The sequence below is a fragment of the Anoplopoma fimbria genome, chromosome 6, assembly GCF_027596085.1.
Source record: "Anoplopoma fimbria isolate UVic2021 breed Golden Eagle Sablefish chromosome 6, Afim_UVic_2022, whole genome shotgun sequence".
Lineage (NCBI taxonomy): Eukaryota > Metazoa > Chordata > Actinopteri > Perciformes > Anoplopomatidae > Anoplopoma > Anoplopoma fimbria.
The window spans coordinates 17,958,253-17,978,427 of NC_072454.1; positions in this window are offsets into that span (position 1 = coordinate 17,958,253).

Here is a 20,175-nt window from a genome sequence, read left to right on the forward strand (position 1 = left end):
TAAAGCAATGTAAGAAAATAAATATCAGAAATTGATAATCCTAGGACTTGACTATAAAGAAAGGCCTAAATGTAAGAGACCTTTTTTTTTTGAGGAAAGAAATAACTAATATTTTAACCCAAAGCATAAACTACAAGATATATGAAGGATGTTAAGACAAGTTCATTATTTTTGCAGAAATATGATTTATGGAATAATGATGTCATGTTCAATCTTACATTAACCTCATCTCCTTTTGCTTTCAAGTTATTGACGTTCATTAAAAAGAAAACGTTTGATTTTATCTTCAGTAAAGATAAATCAAATTGGCAATGTCTGCCTTTGTTATGTCACCAAAGGGCTGTGAGAGGAGACTGTCAGAAAAATGTGTTTTACCTTTGATGAAAGGAAGACATTTCTTCATTCCAATACTGGTAAACCACTGGCAGACTTCATCGGTGTTCAGCTCCCCAAGACATTTGGCCATTTGCCTGTCCACGTCCTGAGGAGAAGGAGAGGTTACATTCCTGCTGCTTATTCCACATCCTACATCGAGTAAGTGACATGTGAAAACTACTTTTATTAACACCACACTACAAATAAAAACCTGTGCATAATGTCCTTTATTCTATAAAAAAACAAACAACATACTCTTTAAGCTTTTGTTTTGAGATGCGATACAGTTAATAGGTGCATTTTTTTTCATTTTCTCAATCCAAAAGATAATCAAAGGTTTGCAAAATCAAAGAGCGAGGCTCATGACGCACACAGATGATTCTGACTCAAACTGCTGCATGTGAAAATCTATTGAGTAGGAGGCAAGACTGCAAGACAAAACATGGTTAAACTCCAAGGCACTTTGTAATTGTCTGTTGCTGACTCACTCAAAGTCATTATGACCGCGTTGGATATCCGTGTTTCGACATATGACATCAAATAAACGCATTTCTGTGTTTTTCACTGTAACAAAATGTTTATGTTTAGAAAGGACAAAGAAGTGTTTACCTAAACACATGTTTCTATGTAATTGTTGCCTTTGTCACAGATTTTCTGTTTAGTGTTCATTGTTCCCTGCTGCCAGTAAAGGCTTTACAAGGTGACTGTTGAGTGATATTAGGTACATTAAGGTGAGAGGTTTGCCTTGTCTCAGCGATTTCACCTTTATGTTTTTTTGTTTTTTTTTATCTTATTTACCAAAACCACATAAAAATCCCTATTTTCAGCATTCTTTCCTAATTTTGGGTCCAAGTGTGGGCCCTCTAGTTTTAGGCAGGGCTGCTTTAGATACATGTTTTATTGATCACTCTAAATGTGTATGTTTCCATTTTAATTGATGGGGTACCAGAGTAAAATAAAATGTATGTATGGAGATAGTAAATGAAGGACGTGAGCAATTTGCCTTTAAAAAAAAAAAAAAAAAAAAGTTCCGTTTTGTGTTTCAGCTAACACATGGATTGCTAAGGATACGAGCAATCTTGCTTGGCAAATCCTGGACACAAAGATGAATCTCCTAAGACTATTTGCAGAGTCATTGCTTTGACAGATCAAGGGAGCTGGGAAATATAAACAGAGCATATTCTGTAATTGTGGCAGCTCTGGGCTGTGTGCTGATGCCACCCTGAAGGCCCTGCTTTTATGGTTTACAGTACCTTCTCAGGGAAGTTTCCATTCTGATCCTTAGACGGAGGCATATATGATGCTGCATGAAAGGCATAAAAAAACAGACTTTTGTTATTTTTGAATCATACATCAGTCGTGTTATTTAGAGCAATCTTGTTTGTCTATTATATAATATAACCAGACTCACCAACGGTTGTGCGTCGTTGTCGTAGCGACCCCTCCTCTTCCTGGTGGTCTGTGGTCTGGGTTAAAGCGTGGAAAGTGGCGCTCCTGGTCAGTGTGTCCTCAAGACTGCAGGAGCGTGTTATGGGCCTCTGTCACGTAATACAGGTTTCAGTTAACATTAGACTGATAATCCAGCCCAGTCTAATCAATTCACAGTCCGTACGTCGGAATACACAGCAATCAGATAAAGAACCTTTCTTCCACGAAATTTATGGCACATTAAAGGTGTGTGTGTGGGTCTAATAGCATGGAAGAGATCATATGATAAGCTTTTGGAGAAAAAAAAAGGTCATTGCATGGCCTTCATACCCTTTTCTGAGTAAATGAGTCCATGTTGGCAGCGCGAGGACGCAGGCAGAGTTCAGCTTTCAGCATGTCGGAGCAGTTCACATCTCTGTTGTTCAGTTCATCTGCACAGCAATATTAAAATTAAGTCAATAAATGAATAAGAATTAATCACAGTTAGTCCTATCATAGTGACTCACAGTATTGGAGACTAAATCTTTAATAAAGTCCTTGTTTTCCCACTTTTAAGCCACTCCATTCTTGGAGTTTTTAGGCCTTCTCAGCCTTTTTATGGCGTGCAGGTCACTGGGTCTATTAACAGTGCATTAGCTGGTCCTGATACTGGACACAGCTACAAGCTTGGCAACCTGTCATGCACACTAACGTCCGTCTGGTTGACGACTTCTCTGAAAACAACCCAAGTTCTTTCCCACAGAAAGCCCATATTCTTACATTTTCCAAATGTCACTTGGTCGGCGAGCAGATATCTTTTTTTATGCTATCATAACAAGCAAGACGAATGAGGCTGAGAACATGGCATCCGAGCGAGGCCCTGGCTTTCTCAGGCAACACGACGGTGTGATGTGATAAATATTGGAATGTTTGCGGTTCTGAGTTGTAACTACTTTAAGTTGTGTATCGTCACAGATTGAAGCCTAACAAGCCCCTTTACCGTTTAAAACAGTAGTCCTTTCAAATAGTTTACCCAACAAAAAAATTCAGCCTAATTCCTTAAACACATGTTTTTCATTTCAGGGGCTTGTTTCTGAAAGGCTGGTTTGACATGGACGGGAGTTTAGATGGAGTCAGAATCAGATAAGACAGTGTAATTGGTTTATGTGTGTCAGCAGTGGAATCTTGTCTGGGTCCTGGAGAGACAGTGGAGTACAGGGAGGGGGGCAGCGAGCTGGCACTCTCTTTATCACCTGGCTGGCTTGTGAGTCTGACTCGGTAGAGGATCATAGAGTCTGCCTTACTGCTAAGCAAAGTCAGCACACTCTCCATTCAAAACACAACTGTCTTGACTTGAACAGCAAAGAGAGAAAAGTCATGGGTCTTGGCTCAACGTGATGACATGTAGTAGTGTGTCTGTGAGATTTCCTTTCCAGTCTCACTCCGTGACTTATTTTCACCAGGCATGGGAGAAAGGACACAAGATGCAGAGTTGTCTGAGAATGCTAATGGAGTGTAGCAGTACACCCACCCTACCACAGCCATGTTCAGACTTCACACAGACTGCGTCCAAGAAAAGCCCAATCAAAACATGAAGGACAGGAAACTTCGGGCAGGCTTAGGGACACAGCCTGATGCTGCCATAAAGGGTGAAATCACCAGTAACAGAGAGATGGACATCATTCCCAGTCTGAACTGGCTCATTCAGGACAAGTCAAAGCATGAGTGCGTTATCTCACCCTTGACTGGTTAGTACAGACAAACACAGTGCATCCTTGCATGCACACACATAAACACACTAAGCAATCTAGGTTTGGTGTGTGACACAGTTTGACAATCAGTAACACACAGACACGCACAGGGTTTAATGACAAAGCAAAGCTTTAGAGTCAGAACTTTTCAGCACATTTATGTAATGGATAGGCAAATGCGATGCTTATCGTTTCCAGTATTATTGTCCTCCTCTGGTTTGAAAAGAAATTAAGCTCTTTGAGAGACTAGTGAGGGAGGAGAGCATGCTGAGTCACAGGAACCCAAAACCTGGGAACCGCCTGCCCCGCAACACACTGGGAATACACACACAATGGCTAAAAAGGGATTCCAACAAAAGGGGAACTTCTGCAACTCCCAAAGGAGGCGTTCCAGGTACTGTAGCCATGTCACATAATGACTGCCATTTCACCTGAATGGGGAGCTGAGATCAAAACGAAGAGGCAACACATGAGCTCAACAGCTGGATGGAGCGAACCATCATCTGGTGACATTTACCTCTTACCTAGAGTTTGCCCTGAATGTAAACAAAGGTTTGAATACAAATACAAGCAAATTGACTTCAAGAAAAACTTACCCAAGTTGTGCTCAGTAAATGACAAAAGATTTATCCCAGTGTTGAATCTGCCTATGAAATAGAAAGAAAAACCAAAAAAAAACAATTCCCTTTAAAAGAAACACTTCAACAGTATGGAAATATACTTGATATATTTCTTTTTTTTATCTTAAGTTAGATAAGTAGAACAGCGTCAACTTTATCTTTATGTGTTCAATCAAGAATTAGGCTTGTTTCAAAGCAGACATTATGACTTGTTATAATAGGAAAATCGCAGGTGTTATGAATATTTACAATGGCTCATTTGTTTTTCCCAGTAAGCCATGTCAGTGTGACAGTGAGCCAGTATGTACTATACGAGGACCGGATCATCATTAATTTCATTATTTACACCTAAGCTGTCCTACTTAGATCAAAATGTAAAAAAGCTTCTGTGAAACAAAAGCCTTTTGTTCAAGGAGTGTTTAGCCTATCTTAGCCTCCTTAAAAAGAAGAAAGCACACCATGCAACAGTCTTGTCTAAATAATATGATAATATGTCATCAATTAGTCATCTAATTATAATCCCCTGCATGTTGTTCAGTGAGTTTAGTTCAAATGTAAATAGTTAGGTTAAGATGTTTTAGTAACTGTATGCAGTCACTGGGCACAGCTTTAACCATAATGTCTCGTTTTTTATTTCCACACAAACGTTAAAAAAACAACCGGTAAACGGGGCAGCTATGGAGTTGTGGGAGGGCACATATGATAAAGCTTAAGCTCCTTTCAGTGTTTTTCGCTAAGCTAGGCCAAACATAACGGAGTCGCTCGCTTTTGAACATGCAGAAACTAAATCTCACATTAATCGCCTAATCTATCTCCCAGTAAGAAAGCAAACAAGTTTTCCTTTATTTGTGGATTTCCACGAAACAGCACCGGACATCACTGTTACACTCACTTTTCTGAGGATGCTTAGGGAGAGGAGCCACCTGGTAGGAGCAATGTAAGAGCCTGGGTTTTGCTTCCTCTTTGTCCCCCTCTTTGGTTGTCACATCCTCTCTTTCTTCTCCAGACCTATCACATTTGCTCTCTTCAGGCTCAGCTGCATCATCAGCACCGACCTTATTCTCAGCCAGTGTTAATTCCAACATTGACTCCTTTGCCTCCACACTCTCCACCTTTTCCTCATAGCTCTCCTGGTCACCAGCAGCAAAGCTTCCATCACTGCCAGATGTATGTGCCAAACCTTCTTCTGAATTAATGTCAAAAAACTGATCGTCGTCAACTACGTCAGATGGAGTGGGTGGGATAAGGTTAATGACAGGCGGTTTCAAGAGGCTTCCAGGAGCTGGCGTGATATCAGTGCCACTCTCAAACAGCAGCGGGTTGTCCTCCTCTTCTTCATCATCTTCTCCACTGGTAGAAGTGATGGCCAGTTTTCCCTGGATCTCTATAGGGAGCGAAGACAGAGGCCTCAGTCGTTTCTTTTTCAGGGCCCTCAGGCAGGCCGACACAGAGCTGGCTGAGCGGGCAGTGCTCGAGGTCAGGGGGCCCTCCTCGAACAGGCTGAAGCCGGTGTTAACTATCCCCAGATCCTCTACCGTTATCTGGATAGCCTCCCTCTCACCTGATCCCCATTGATCCAAGTGTGGATGCCAAGAGTCCCCATTAATCTTCTCTTCCTGCCGCTGCAGAGGATCCCCCTCCTTACCGCGCAAACATGAGCAGCAGAGCAGCCCGCGGGGAAGACGTTGAGTGCTCTTTCTCCATGGGCGCCTACGAGGCCGCTGTTTTTCCGCATTCGCACTTTCCATAGCAGTGGCTTCCCAACAATACACCGGCTATACTTCTAAACACACCATTCTGCAATTTGATCAGATAAACCTCCGCAGACTGCAGAAGATAAACAACCATCCGCACCTCTGAGATATAATACTGCCCCGTGATAGAAGCCACAGCATCTGCACACAACACAAACACTCATCTGCAACATGTGTTGCTTAGGAGAGGAGTGAAATAAATAGAACAGTTCATGCTCCGGGTCAGGTGAACACTTGAAATGAATGCCGGGCTTAATCAGCAGGCTTTGATATGTAAAGCAGCATCATTGCGGATACAGCTCTGGTTTCAAAGGTGCTCTAATAAGACAGCAACACCCTGCCAAAATAAAATCTTGACATAAACTCTATGTAATGCAGATAATAACAAAAAAAGTAAATTGCATGTGTGTGATTATACTGTTCCTGTCTTTGCATTGGTGCTCGTGTCCATGCACGATTGTGCATGTGATTATATTATTTCAAGTCAGTGTTCAGTTTCTATGTGGGTCATCTGTTGGGGACCTACAGCATGTATAAAATCCGGTGGGAATATGGGCTGGCGGAAGCTTGGCTCATACAACCCCTATGGCATCAGATAACATATCCTTCATTCCACAGGCCCGGTCCTGTTCTCTGCTCCATGATAAGTCATCCAGCATCAGCTTTAAACCCTTTTGCCACACCACCCACACTGAGAGCTTGTATGCAAAGATGATATCCGTGTGTTTTTTTTTAACGCCCATGAAGTGACAGTGGAGTGATGGGAATAATTACTCCACCTCTCTATACCTGCAGCCCCTTGTTGGAGTGAAAGGAAGCCGCTATTGTTTCTTGCTTGAACTCTTACATTACTTTCCTCAGTTTCCTCCCTTTCTACCCCCATCATCAACCAATAACAAATTTAGTTCCTGCCAATAGGCTGATGTTAACCTGCCTACTGTGTAAAATCTAGATTAACGTCTTCGTTTTTTAAAGTTATTCTACGTAAAGTTCTTCTGCAATAAAACTTAGTGCCAATTAAATATATTACCCACATTCATATGGGAAACTCAGCTCTATGTTTAAATTAGAATCTACCACAAAGGTTGCCATAATTGGGGTTTTAACTACACTGACTATTTTTTTCCCCAAATAAAAGCTGACCTCAGACACAGTTACTATTCTTAAATTAGGCAACAATGTGTTGGCATGCAGTAGAATAATCTCTACAAACTGGCACCAGAAAGAAGCAAAAGTAGTTCAATTACTTTTCTAGATATCCTCACCTTTTCAGGTAGTAAAGTTCCAGAGACTAAGTTGCTAGGCACAAATTACAGCACCTAGAGGTGATTTCAGTGGGAGGCCAGCTGACTATTGACAGACTTAGTGCAGGGCTGAAGACTCTTTGTAGTGGAATGAAAAGTGCTTTTATACCCATGTCACTCAGAGACCCACATGATGGTTTCCACTGGGAGAAAAGGTGATATGAAGTGAACAACACGGCCTTGAAATTAGTGGCAGTCAAGAAACGATTTGGGCTCACTTTACCTCAGATGTGAGCGTGACACAGCAAAGCTAAAAGGCCAAGACACTCACAAGCTGAGAGCTACAGTGAGAGTGACATACATTAGTAAAAGGAAACCTGCCCTCCACTTAAAAACAGCTGCAAACAATTTTTTCGAGTGAAGCATTCAAGAGAAAAAAATATAAATATAAATTATTTAATTCTGCGGTGTTGAGAACAAGTGTGCATTGTTAAAACATTGTACAGCGCTGTGAAAGGGGAGGATTTGAAAGTAGAGGTCTGTGACATAATCCTGGTCAATACTACATACCCAACAAAGGGGGGCAGTAGAGAGCAGAGGCACAACACTGACAGGACATAAAACAGAACCCACCACTTCTTAGAACGACCTCCTCTGGTATTCACAAGTCTGGATAAAGTTAAACCACACAAGTGCTTTTCATTCGCAGCCTAGTGAGGTCGGCTTTCATGATATCTTGATCTGGAATTTGCAAGAATATCAAGTTTGGTTATAATCCTTTTTACATGTTGTTTGAATATACATAAGCAGTAGGGGGACCAAAATATATATGTAGGATTAATGTTCCGTCTCCTTTATACAGGATATGTTTGAAATTAGCTGAAAATCTGTGACCTTTACTGGCAGATGTATTTTTTTAAAATGGTTTCCCGATGATAAATGTTGAGAGACAGCGTAAGTGACAGACAGACAAAAATGAATGTTTCACAGCTGTCATAGCCTGGGGCCATATGTGGGAGAGATGACTGCGGCAGACATGGAAACCCACCAGTCTCCACTCTCTGAGTGACGATGTCAATTTTTAACTATTCTAATTATTTGTCTTTAACTCAGCCTCTTGGGTTTGTTTGACTTTCTCTATGCCTTTTGTGGTGTTACATCACCGGACCTTATGGCACCTGGTGAGTTAGTCAACATGTCCAGATATAGGTCTTTGAGTATCTGAGCATGCTCTGTATGTGTTTTCATTGGTCCCACTAACAGAGAGTGGTCGATTCTGGACGGGCCCCAGACGGCCTTGGAGCCAACATCAACACTGGCCCTCAGCTCTGGGAGATGCTCCTCTCTAAAACACCCTCACCTCTTTCTCAGTTGCAGCACAGTGAAACATGTTGAACATTTCCTGTGACAGTCATGTTTCCATAGGCGTCAAGACTCTGTGTCCACAGCCAGTAGTGGGTTCTGTGTTGAACATAACCCTGTTTGGCCATACGGAGAACTCCCACAGGCACACAAAAGCAGAAAGAAAAAGAGGCCCTTTTCTCTGCTCTAATTCACAGAAGAGGAGAATGTTTCAACTAGTCTGTAATTGTATTTACTAAACAAGACAGCAGCATGAGTCACTTTCCAGAGGCGAGGAATGTCACCTCTTCCTGTGAAACCAGGGGGAATGGTGGGAGTCCTTGCTTCAGAATAACATCCACAAACCACTTTATATTGTCAAGGATGTTGAGCAACCGCGGAGGGCCAAACGACACGGCGACATTCTTAGAGCAGCGAGGGGGGGTCTAAAAAAATAAGCGTATTCAACCAGGCGTGTCGAGTTACCGATTCAACACATAAATCAACACATCACGATTTGAGCCTTTTCGCAACCGAGCTTCACTTAAACAAGTGCATCCATTTTTGCTTACACAGATCTTTCTGTTTGTGCACGCCACCACCAAACCTCTTGGAAGTCGGACCTATTGTGCCAATCATTTGCAGTTTCCCCTCCGTGGCTGATACCTAATAGCATGAGAAAAGGAGTTTTGTGGGGGGGAGGGAGAGGGCGATGACCTTGAGAACTTCTGGGTTGAACTTTCCCCTCCATCCACCTCCCCCCTCACCAGTCCTGTGCTCCCTAATCAATTACTGTTGGCAGTCAGGAGACCACCAATGATTAGCAGCAGCAAGGCAGACGTGGTTTGGGGGGTTGGAGTTTGGGATGTGGGAGGCTGGGATGGTGGCGCGTGGGGGGAAAAGGAGAGGAAAGAAGTCCTCCAAACGGCTTTGATCAAAGCGCTGCCTCGAGAAAAGCGTAACGCAACAGGACCCCCCTGGTTTAAATGACCCTTGAACAGTTTTATTTATCTATGAAAGACAACATCCTTTTGTATTTTTTGCTCTCAGACTGTCTCACGTGAGCGGACAGCTGTAGTTCCCAAATAGTGTTTACACCCGCACATGCACAGTAGAAACCAGCCGAGACCAACTGGCTCAAAAGACAACAACATCGAAACACCACACATAAACACAAACCTTTTTTGTTGTTCAGGTCTTTGAAGCAGGAGGGAAATAATTTACAGGCTCTTTTTTTTTCTTTTATGAGAATCTGTGCTGTTCCCACGCCCAGTGTGGCAGGAAAGCTCAGCAAAATCATTTGTCTTAGATTGGCTGATTGGCTTGCTGGAATCTGAGTATGTCTTTGAGGGAGATGGAAGTTTAGTTTGATGAGAGGAACTCTCCCACCACACCCACCCACAACTGGCCTCCTCTCACTTTTATTCTTAGGCTCTCTTTTTCTCTCCATCTCTGATTCCTACGTCTCTCTCCTTGAAGTTAATGGGTTTATCTTTTTTATAGAGTGAGAGTGAGACCGACAGAGAAAAAGGGGGCCCACACTCCTGCAGACGGCAGAAATGTTTGTGTCATCTATATTCTCCCCTCTTGTTTTATGGTCGTGTGTGAGACAGCGAGAGACAGTTTGTGTGTGAGGGGGAGAGAGTGAGAGCGATAAACAGAGAGAGAAGGATTAAATAAAGAAAGATAAAAGAGGAAGAAAGAGAAAGAAAAAAGACAGAAGATATGAGCCAGAGAAGCTCTGCCCTTATACAGCACAGCAGCAAGCTCACACTAACCTGCTTTACAAGTTGTGGCTTCCTCTGGGGCTCTCCATGGCTAACCCTTTCTCCAACTCTCCCTTCACACAATTAATGGCATTATGAGCACCACTGGCAAGCTTTAACTAAACAGTTGTGTCTAGAGTTTTCCCATGAGAACACCGTTTTGTGTAGATGCCAACTGAAATTATTCGGTTATCTCTTTAAGTTCTCCTTCTGGACTTGCACTGTTGAGATAACTTTGAGGTAATAAAGTCAAATCAAATTACGTTTTATCTGTAATTTCAGAGCCAACGAGGATTACTGTATCATGATACATCACTGAGCAATGCGGGGCTGGACTCAGGCCGTTTTGGAATCCAGTCCGTGGTATTGTTTCCTGTTGTGGGTTTGTCTTTGTCATGAGATGTTTTTCACAGCCAGATAAGTATGGTCACTGTGATGTCCACAGCCAGAGCATCTGAGCCTCATCAGGCAGGCATTTCAAAGCTGCTGTCATGGGTATTTAGAAAAGGGGCAGACCAAGGACAAAGGCCGACCATTGGCAACTTGTCCATTTTGTAGCCTCTTTGAGGTTTCCTAACGATGCCTGTGCCCTCATAGAAATCACTGCAAATTAATTTTAACACTCAGTGAAAAGGCAGATTAGTGCCGAGAGGATGGCACAAAGGGTGTTAAATATTGGGAGCAGCATGCTGGACCACAGGCCCGGCTTGGGACACATCACCCACAGCTGCCAACACTGACCTATTTTCACCAAACCAGCTTAAAGATTTTTAGCATCCTCTATTGTGCAAAGGCCCTGCAAAGCACAGCATTGAAGTCTTATCTGCATGACCCCTTTCGGGTACGGTGCCCTTTGATGCCTCTTATAAAGGCAGTGATGGGGTTTTAATTGAGTGTGGCAGGTGATTAGATGGTCTGTATTGATCTGGAGGGTAAGAGGCAGATGTTGCAAGAGACAAGCAGGGGGAAATAGCTCTATAAAGAATACAAACAAGGGCTCACACTATTGTGGTGGAGACTTCAGTGACAGCCACGACCCTCACTCTCAAACCGAGAGAGAAAAGTGATTTCAGATTCAATTATCATCTTTGCGGGAGGAAATAGTGAGCAGATGGTAACAATAGTCACGGGCCTCACCACGATCTGCACTGTTCATGGACATCTTTTCTTTGGGACAAATTTACCGTGGCCTCATGAGGTTTTCATTGAAGTGTTAGCGCTAGGAGGTGAAGCTTGCCAACAGGTCAATAGCATTAGAGACATGACAGCGGTCCACAGCCATCAGAATATTTTATGCAAACTCCCTCTGGCACCATGATACCATTTTCCATAAAAGATTGCTTTGTCCACTTGCATTTTGTCAGTTTGATTCTTTGGAAGGAAAGTGATTTTTTTGTTGTTTGTTTCTACAGGAAATAGGCTTAATGTCCTTTTACTTCCTTGACTGCATATCATTTAATGTTAAGCAAGTATTGACATAGTCGACCAACATTTATACATGTCGGCATGTAGGTCAGTCAGGAAAAATGTATCCTCATATCATGAATCATGATCTAAAAGAGTGTAAACGCCTTCTAACCAAGTTACAAGGGTTTGTGATGATGATTGATTGGGTCATGAGATGACTAATTTGTAGTATAAAGTTCATGGGAGAAATTTATGAAAGCAGACTTGGAGGCACGTCAGAGTTTGTCTGCTGGCTGCCACTATGGGAGCCGAGTGAGGACCATATTTGAATGACAACCAAGTGTTTTAACACAAATAAATGACCTCCATTTAAGGGTACATAAATCTGATCTTTTTGGAAGGCAGTGACCCTTTTGAGGGAGCACAGGCTTAGCTTCTAATTACATTCATGCCATGGCTGAATGGGATGGGAATGTGTTTACTTTTTTGGAAATAGCCATGAATAAAACAAATGGGAAACTGGGACATTAGTTACTTCCGTTTACTCAAAAGATCCCCAAATATTTCTTAAATTAGATTTAGATTTTGGATTCATGTGTAAGTGCGTGTGTTTGCACGCATATCTGCATATACCTCTGAGTGAGGGCCCAATCAAGACTGGCAACAAACAAGGCACTGGACACAATAAGTTACTGAATAGGAAAGGGACACACACCTGCTTCCTTTCTCACTTCTCCCTCCATCTCTCACTAAAAGCTAGTTATGAAGGTCTGGCATCGGGGTGGCACAAAGGCCACCTTTGAGAGCATAATGTCCATAGTAATCACCACCTTGAATGGCTTTAACAAAAAGCTGGGAACACAATGGGATCAAATATACTGTATACTTATTAATCACCTGTAACAACCGTCAGTGTTCATGCAGATTGCCAACATTTGAGAAACCCTGGCCAGTGATCCTTTAATTTCACAGAATGAAGTGTCGACAGAAACCTGAACCTTCTCAGCAGCTAAATTAGAAAAAGGGCAACACAATAGTTGCTCATTTCCTGCACTGAATGGACTTTTGAAACGAGCTCAAGCTTATTCATCCTCTTACCATTATCGGAATTAGCATGACACAAAGTGCAGTTCCTGTTTCCTTGTTATGGTCCTATTTGTAGAAATTAGATTCTTGTCATTTTGCAGAGGAAATTACTATCTGTGTAAATGCGTTGTCTGATGGATTATTGATTTTTTAAAAAAACATGAATTTAACTAATACAGGTTTATCTTTTGTGTCAGCAACAATGCATGAACCATGAGATATAGTATTCACTGTGCCCAACAAGCTTTTGCTTTGTAGGGTGAAAATGCTTCCGGTAGACTTAGCATGGAGCATCCAGGCGATTCACTGGGGAAACTTTAAAATGATGTCTATGCTCTAATTTAAAGGCTGAGTTTACCGTCAGACCATTTTCCCCTTTAAAACACACGCTTCTAGTATGCTGTCACGGACATATAATCTCCTCTGTCCTCTGTGCTGCCGAGGTGTGAGAGGGGAGTATTTGTGTTCTTTTCCTCCTGTGCTGACGGTCCTTTCAGGAGGCCATTAATGCTGTGTGTCTGTTCAGGCTAGACAGCAGCAGGCTGTTTTAGTACTCAGGTTGCTGAAGGTTGCTCTCTCACCTTGACCCCACTGAAACAGGAGAGCTTGAAGACTATCTTCCCCCATTTCTTCAAATAGCAACATCAGGGTTTTTTTTACAGCAGTATAGTATGGCCAAAACAACTGGAACGCCACTGTTCCTGTGTATTCAATAGAAGTAATACTCACTGTATATATGGATCATTTTCCATTATTTGTTGTTCTTTCCTTTTTTATCCTTTGCCTCTTTTCTCTGTTTATCCTGGGTGTTATTGAGAGCAATAAAAGGTTAATCCTTTTGCTCGCAGCCAGCTTATATTCCACTGTTTATTGTAACAGCAATATATTATGGGGTCATTAGGAGCTGCTAGTAGCATGAGCTCTTTGCCATTCAGACATTTACCCACATAGTCTCGTATTTTCCTAATAAAAAACATGATTTGATGAACAAATACTAGTTCTTATATGGATATTAATAAAATTAAATGATATGTTAATATCAAATATATATATATATTTCTTATAAATTGAATGTTTAAATATTCAGCAATATTATGACATCACTATTTTTAAAATCTATAATACTTGTGTCACACCGCATTACAATTTAATAGATAACAAATAATGATTACCTATATATTACCAATAAAACATGGATTGACCTGCTGTTATTGACAAGAACACACAAACAAAGAATCATAAGATGTTCTCTTAATTGTTGTTAAATGTACTTTCTTTATTCCCTACCATCATGCTTTACTCTGGTGATAAAGCTGTACAGTAGCTAGCTGGCAAACAAGAACAAGTGCATTTCATTTATAAAAATAGTTTGTGTCAGCATTGTGAAACAGGGTGTTGACCATCTCTAAGCATCTGTTAAAGCACAGGAAACCAACCTCACTACAGAAATCACAGCCTGTTCCAGCTCCCTGATAGACAGCAGATCAGACTGAGGGTTAGCTCGGGGTTCAAAAGAAGGGAACAGGTCCATATTGTCAGTTTGATTAGGACTGGTACTCTTTCACAAAACCCTGTCCCCAGCAGCCCCCTCGCCTCATCCCGGGCCTGGGTGGAATGCAGGGGAATCCGATGGCAGACAGGAAGTCCTTATTGTACTAGCGCAGAGATCCCAGAGCCAGACAGCATACGGGAGCGATGTCATCCCTGGCCGGGCCAGGCATATCTTTGTGCTTGCTCATCGCGTAACAAAGACGTAAATAAACACTGTTACCCCCACCGGTCTTCAACTGTCATTTCAATTAGGCAGAAGAGTGATCGAAAGCCACGGCCTGTGTTTTTCCCAGCCATGCCGTTACCTCTGACCCCTGCGGCTCGTGCCTGAGGTGATTTTCTTTATTAGTCCATGGGGTCAGTATTTAGCCCCATAGCCATCAGTAGCTGGCTTAAATCTGCAGAATCAACACTCTGCCTTCCTGGCTGTTAGCTGCATTAGCACACTGAAGCCCCACAGCGCTCCCACTCCCACTCCCCAAACATCCTCCCTAAGGCCAGATAACATCTCTGTCCTGTGCATTCATGAGCCGGCCAAAAGCCTGTGGTCTGAGGCTGGGGTTCTGCACATATTGATGCAAAGAGGCTTTCTAGGAAGTCTATTCAATTTAAATATGTGACACTAGACAAAGGTTTTACCAACAGTCACAAGTTTAGATTTGTGAAAGTTAAGAAAACATTCTGGACAGCTTGTACTGAACTCATTGGCTGTTTAAATGGGTCAGACTCTCTGTGGTTGCTGATTGATTTTTTTCTTTTACCTTGAATTGTTTTTCGACAACCAAGCGCAGCCTAATTATAAAAGTTATTAATGGAGAAAAGGGCAAAAGCGTACCTAGAGGCTATAATCTATCTCATAGTTTTTGTTAAAATAAATATACGAAGGTCCCCTGACACAAGCCATATAACAGTCTATTGGAGGTCTTGACTTTCTAAACCCTCGGTTACAACTAGAACTGAAGCGAAGAAGTGAACAGAGCTGTGACCAAATGATCCATTTTCCAGGAAACCAAGCCTTCGGGATTTAAACAGTAAATGTTTTGTTACTGACGATAAATCACGACATTGTTTAATTAGCATCTTCCAAATTCTCATTCATTGTGGTGTCCCTCTGAGATTTTCTCTCACATATTTCTCAAGATATCCCACACATCAATTTTGCCACGAGAGAAAGATAGAGGAAAATGGTAATTACACAGGAGGGAGATTCGGTTGGGGATGAAATGGGCCATTGTGATAATCCTCTTGTAGGGATTTACTATCCCTATCAGATAAAGAAACCGCCATTTGCTTATCTGGCTTCTTTCTCATTACACACATTTCTTTTTTTTGGCATCTAACACAACGATTACAACTGCGTAATTACAACTTCTGTTTCAGATAAAACTCCAAATTTATAGTTTACAAGTGCAGCCTGGCCTGTCTTCTGTTCTCACAGAAACAGCCTAAAACACTGATGAAATACCGTTCCTCCCACTCTCCTCTAACCATGGGCTTCACCTGAACCTAATCTCACAGGGCATCTCAGTTATACAAAACCCTGTCAACCTGAGTAAGACGATGCCTTGTTGGTGGTGGTCTCTAAAGACCAGCGGGGACAATGGATCAAATACAAACCCAGAGGCTTTGAACTATTGTTGCAACTCTCTTTCCCTCTGTTGCCCATGCCCACCGTAAACCCCTCCGCTCCTCCTCTGCTCCTGATATCCAGCTTACTATCCTACTGAGTGAAAGTGCCACATTCTAGAGGAGGAGGAAATCACTGATTTGCCTATCTGGTCTACCTGTGACCCAGATAACAGTGTGTACTCAATGAATACACGTAGACTTAACAGCCTTCATTCGAGCTCACTAGTGTTTTAAATCTGATAAAGAAAGTCTACTTGGAATTCCCCCACATCCAACTGACTGCAGAGTTATAAAAAAAATTAAACAAAAGCAGTTTGGAAACCATGGGTGTGTAGGTAGATCACATTCACTTCAGAGCTAGAAGCAGGATTTGGGAATAACAGATGACGTGAAACCGGATAGCATGTAATCCAAATGAATATCAGTTACAATGCTAGGAAAATCCTAAAAATGTCTCGTTCTTTGCAAACACGCATTTTATAGTTCAATTGTCTTTTCTCCCCGCCTTTACTCGCCCATTAAACATAAGCCACGAAACATAACTCATCCACAAAGCGCTTAGATACAAGTGTGCCCAGGAGAAAAGCTTGGCAAAAAAAGCTTTTCAATATTTAACAATAACAGCCTCATAACTGCGTGGTCGCTAAAAAAGTCGTAAAAATTTCATTATGCATTTTCAGAAATAAGCCATGCTCTGACAATTGTCGAAAAGGAAAGGCGAAACCTATTTGTGTGTGGATATTGCAGAGCGCTGCCAGCTTTCATGAATAACACAATAAAACAGTCAAACAGCGCTACAGAAGTCTTTCAGGTTTCCAAATGTTTGAAAAATGGGAGAGGAATCCCCGGGAATCTGATCCCTGGATATCAATCTCTGTCTGCGTGATAAAGACACTGATGACAGAGGAGTTGATCACTCGCCTAGGGTGGGGTCCATGCATATTTGTCTGCAGTTCTACAGTAAATGCTGCTGTCTCCACCCAAACTCAAACCACTCCACAGACTTGTCTCTCTTCCTGAGCTGTCTGCAGACATCAAGTCTAACATATTGTACACTTTGCGTTTATCTTCATTACTTTCATCAAGCATTTCCACAAGACAGGACCACGCGGTGCCTTGTCTAATGAGAAAACAACATGTATGTAATCAGCTTGGGAGAACGGGGGGAATTCTGCAAACCTCAGTAAAGCTATCGCTGGCAGAGGCTGCTCATGATACAGGCTCGTCAGTTTCTGCCAGCTGGCACAGGCGCCCTGGCAAAACCATGCCTGGTGGTTAATGGATCATAAAGGTTTGCTGGGAGCCGCTTCACAGCTCGAGTTGATTTAGGAATGTAACACAAACCCATTAGTGCAGCTTTTCAGTGTAAGCAAGCATGGCATTCAGACTCCATGCACCATGCGGGCTCTATGCAGCAAAACATAGACTTATAGCCCTCGTAAATCGCCAGGTCTGGGCAACTTGCACAAAAAGGCACTCACACATTTCATCAAAAGAAATGATACAGCTTATCACATAATCACTGTAAAATTATTGGCATGACCAAGGCAATTATTCCCAACTACTTCATGTTAAATTGTAGGAGCAATTTCCTAACCATTCTGTCCACAAAAACGATCCATTAAATCCAAAATGATGCCAGTGTTCGAATCTTATTATAAGGAGAAGTGCACTGCCTTCACCCCTTCTTTAGAAAAACTGGCTAAATTGTTTTGCCTCCTATTTTAATAGCACTCTACACATATCCAATGTTAACAACTCTGCAAGGCTGGATTAAAAGGTGAATGTATTATAAATGTGAAAAAATAGGTTACCGCTTACCTTAATACAAAAAGACACCGGAGAATCATTATTCCAAGAGTGTACAGTTAAACTGAATACATTATTCAGCCTTCATTCTCTGTTTGAAGATATGTGACACACTGTAGATAGTGTGTTGGCATGAGGACAAGCCTGGCTGTCTGACAGAAAGGGATTAAACAGTATTAAGAGTGTCCAGATGCAGGGCCACACGCACATTCGTTCAAACTAATACCTCGACATACTGACACACTGCACTGGAGGATAAACAATGATCAAAACCATTATCATTATCTCATCGCTAAGAACCAAAACCCATGTTCCGCTGTTTCATATGAATATTTGCACATTGGGTCTTCACCAATCAAAGCATTTAGATAAATATATTTAGATGCTAACCGCTGAATCTCTGTCTTAACAGAGCTTTGTATCGTTTCGCTATCTGTAGGTCTGTTGTTCAAAGCTGATTATAGACAGCCAGATGGACCTCAGTGCCCACGCCTTGTTTGTGTCACCAGCCCCCCTCCCCCCCTCCTCAGTGAAGGATACACATCTGGGTCAAGAGATTTTGTGAGTATATTATTTGTTTTTCAGATTTCTGCATCATGATCATGGCTGTGGAGTGTGATTACTAGTTAATCAATGCAATTTCCTCTATGGCCCATTTAAACAAAATTGTATATATAATCTACATTTCCTCTGAGGCCATTGTAGGAAGGTAAAGTTTAGGAACCTGTAGTGTAGTTAAAAATGCCAGAAATTCCCAAGCTGCAGCACTTGGGCCTGCCTGCTCCCTGGACGGCATCCACTGGAAGTCTCCTGTGACCCCTCAAACCTTCCATAAATCTGCTGAGTGATTGTGTTGGTCAATTAACACTCTGTGAATTGCTCCCAGTGGAAAGAACGGTCACATCCGTAACAGCAAGAAACCAAAGCCGCGGGTTCACGGCGAGTTCTGCAATAATAACACAGGACCTGTTACAATGAAAAATGGGTCGAGGGCCCAAAAATATAATAGCAGCTATTGTGCTGGTGGTCACACAGTCACTCAAGTGCAATATTCAGGAAGGCCATTTCATTACATCCAATAGAGCCTCAATCATGTGTAAAATTTGCAGTTTGAATGGGCTCGCTATCATATCAATCATCAGCGGCTGCAGTGAAGGCTAATGGAGGTCCTTTCTTCCTGCTGACTCTTTTGTTTTGGCTTAATTTAGCCGTTTTTTAATCAAGACAGGCCTTTGAGTCATTACTGCTGTGCTGAATCAGGGTGCTTACACCAATATGTTTTCTGAAGATTAAACGTTAAAAATAGAATTTGTTCTGCTGGAGGAAAGAAATCAGTCAAAAATAGTTTGTTTGATGTCGAACATGGCAGTGTACCTTCAAATAATTTGTTTTATGTTCAACTAAGTTTGGACAACAATGGAATGCCCTACTTTAGACTGAAACAACTAAATAAAGAGGTGGAAACTTTGTGCAATTTTGTGGGATTTAGAATACAAAGTCTGGACCAAAGCAGTCTTCATCCCCTGAATTTTCTATTATGAGGTTGACATTTGTCGTATTGAGTGGAATATCTTTTGGACTACAACTATTGGATGGACTTTTGTGATCCCTGAACCTTGATTTGGGGCCTTTCAACAGGTCGAAAATGTAATTTGACTAATACCTAGTTTACAGCCTCTGTTGTACTTTATGTTTAGTGTCAATTAGCAAGAATCTAGTATGATCGGGATCATGGCACACATAACCACATAAACACCAGCATGTTAGCGTCGTTAGGGTGGAATGTTAGCATGCTGACGTTAGCATTTAGCATAGCCTCGCACAGAGCTAGCCTTTCTATAGGCTCCTAATCTTATTTTATTATTATGAAATGCTTTTTTTCTTGTGCTCTTACACATGAGCATATTAAAATGTAAGCAGGGAGATTTTATATGACATGTTTTATGATCAGTACTTAAAGCAAAAATGTTTTGCTTGTAAAGCTAAACATTCAAAGGCATAGTGATCACACTGCCTAACTGGTCTCTCTGTGAAGTGGGGCTGTTTGTCAGACTGACGGTTTTGGAAAGATACAATATTTTGAGACACACTTCCCCCTAGTTCTGACATCGGAAAGGTGTGGAGGAGAACAGTTTCAGAGTCTGTTTGACAATCGGACAAGCACTTTATTTGAAGCATACTGAAGCCCTGCCGTGTCCCATGCTCCTCTGTCCATCATGGCCCTGCCACTTTATGAATGCATACATGGGGAAGTGTACAGAAGAAGGTAGAGATTGACTTTAGCAGTTGAAGAAAGCAGACAAAGCCCAATAAGGGAAGTGATGCAGCATAATCACACTGATGATTTACAAAGGCTGTTAAGAAAAAGCACCCAAACTATTTAATCATCACTGAGAAATTAGCTTTTCATTGTGGACATATTATTTTAATAGTTT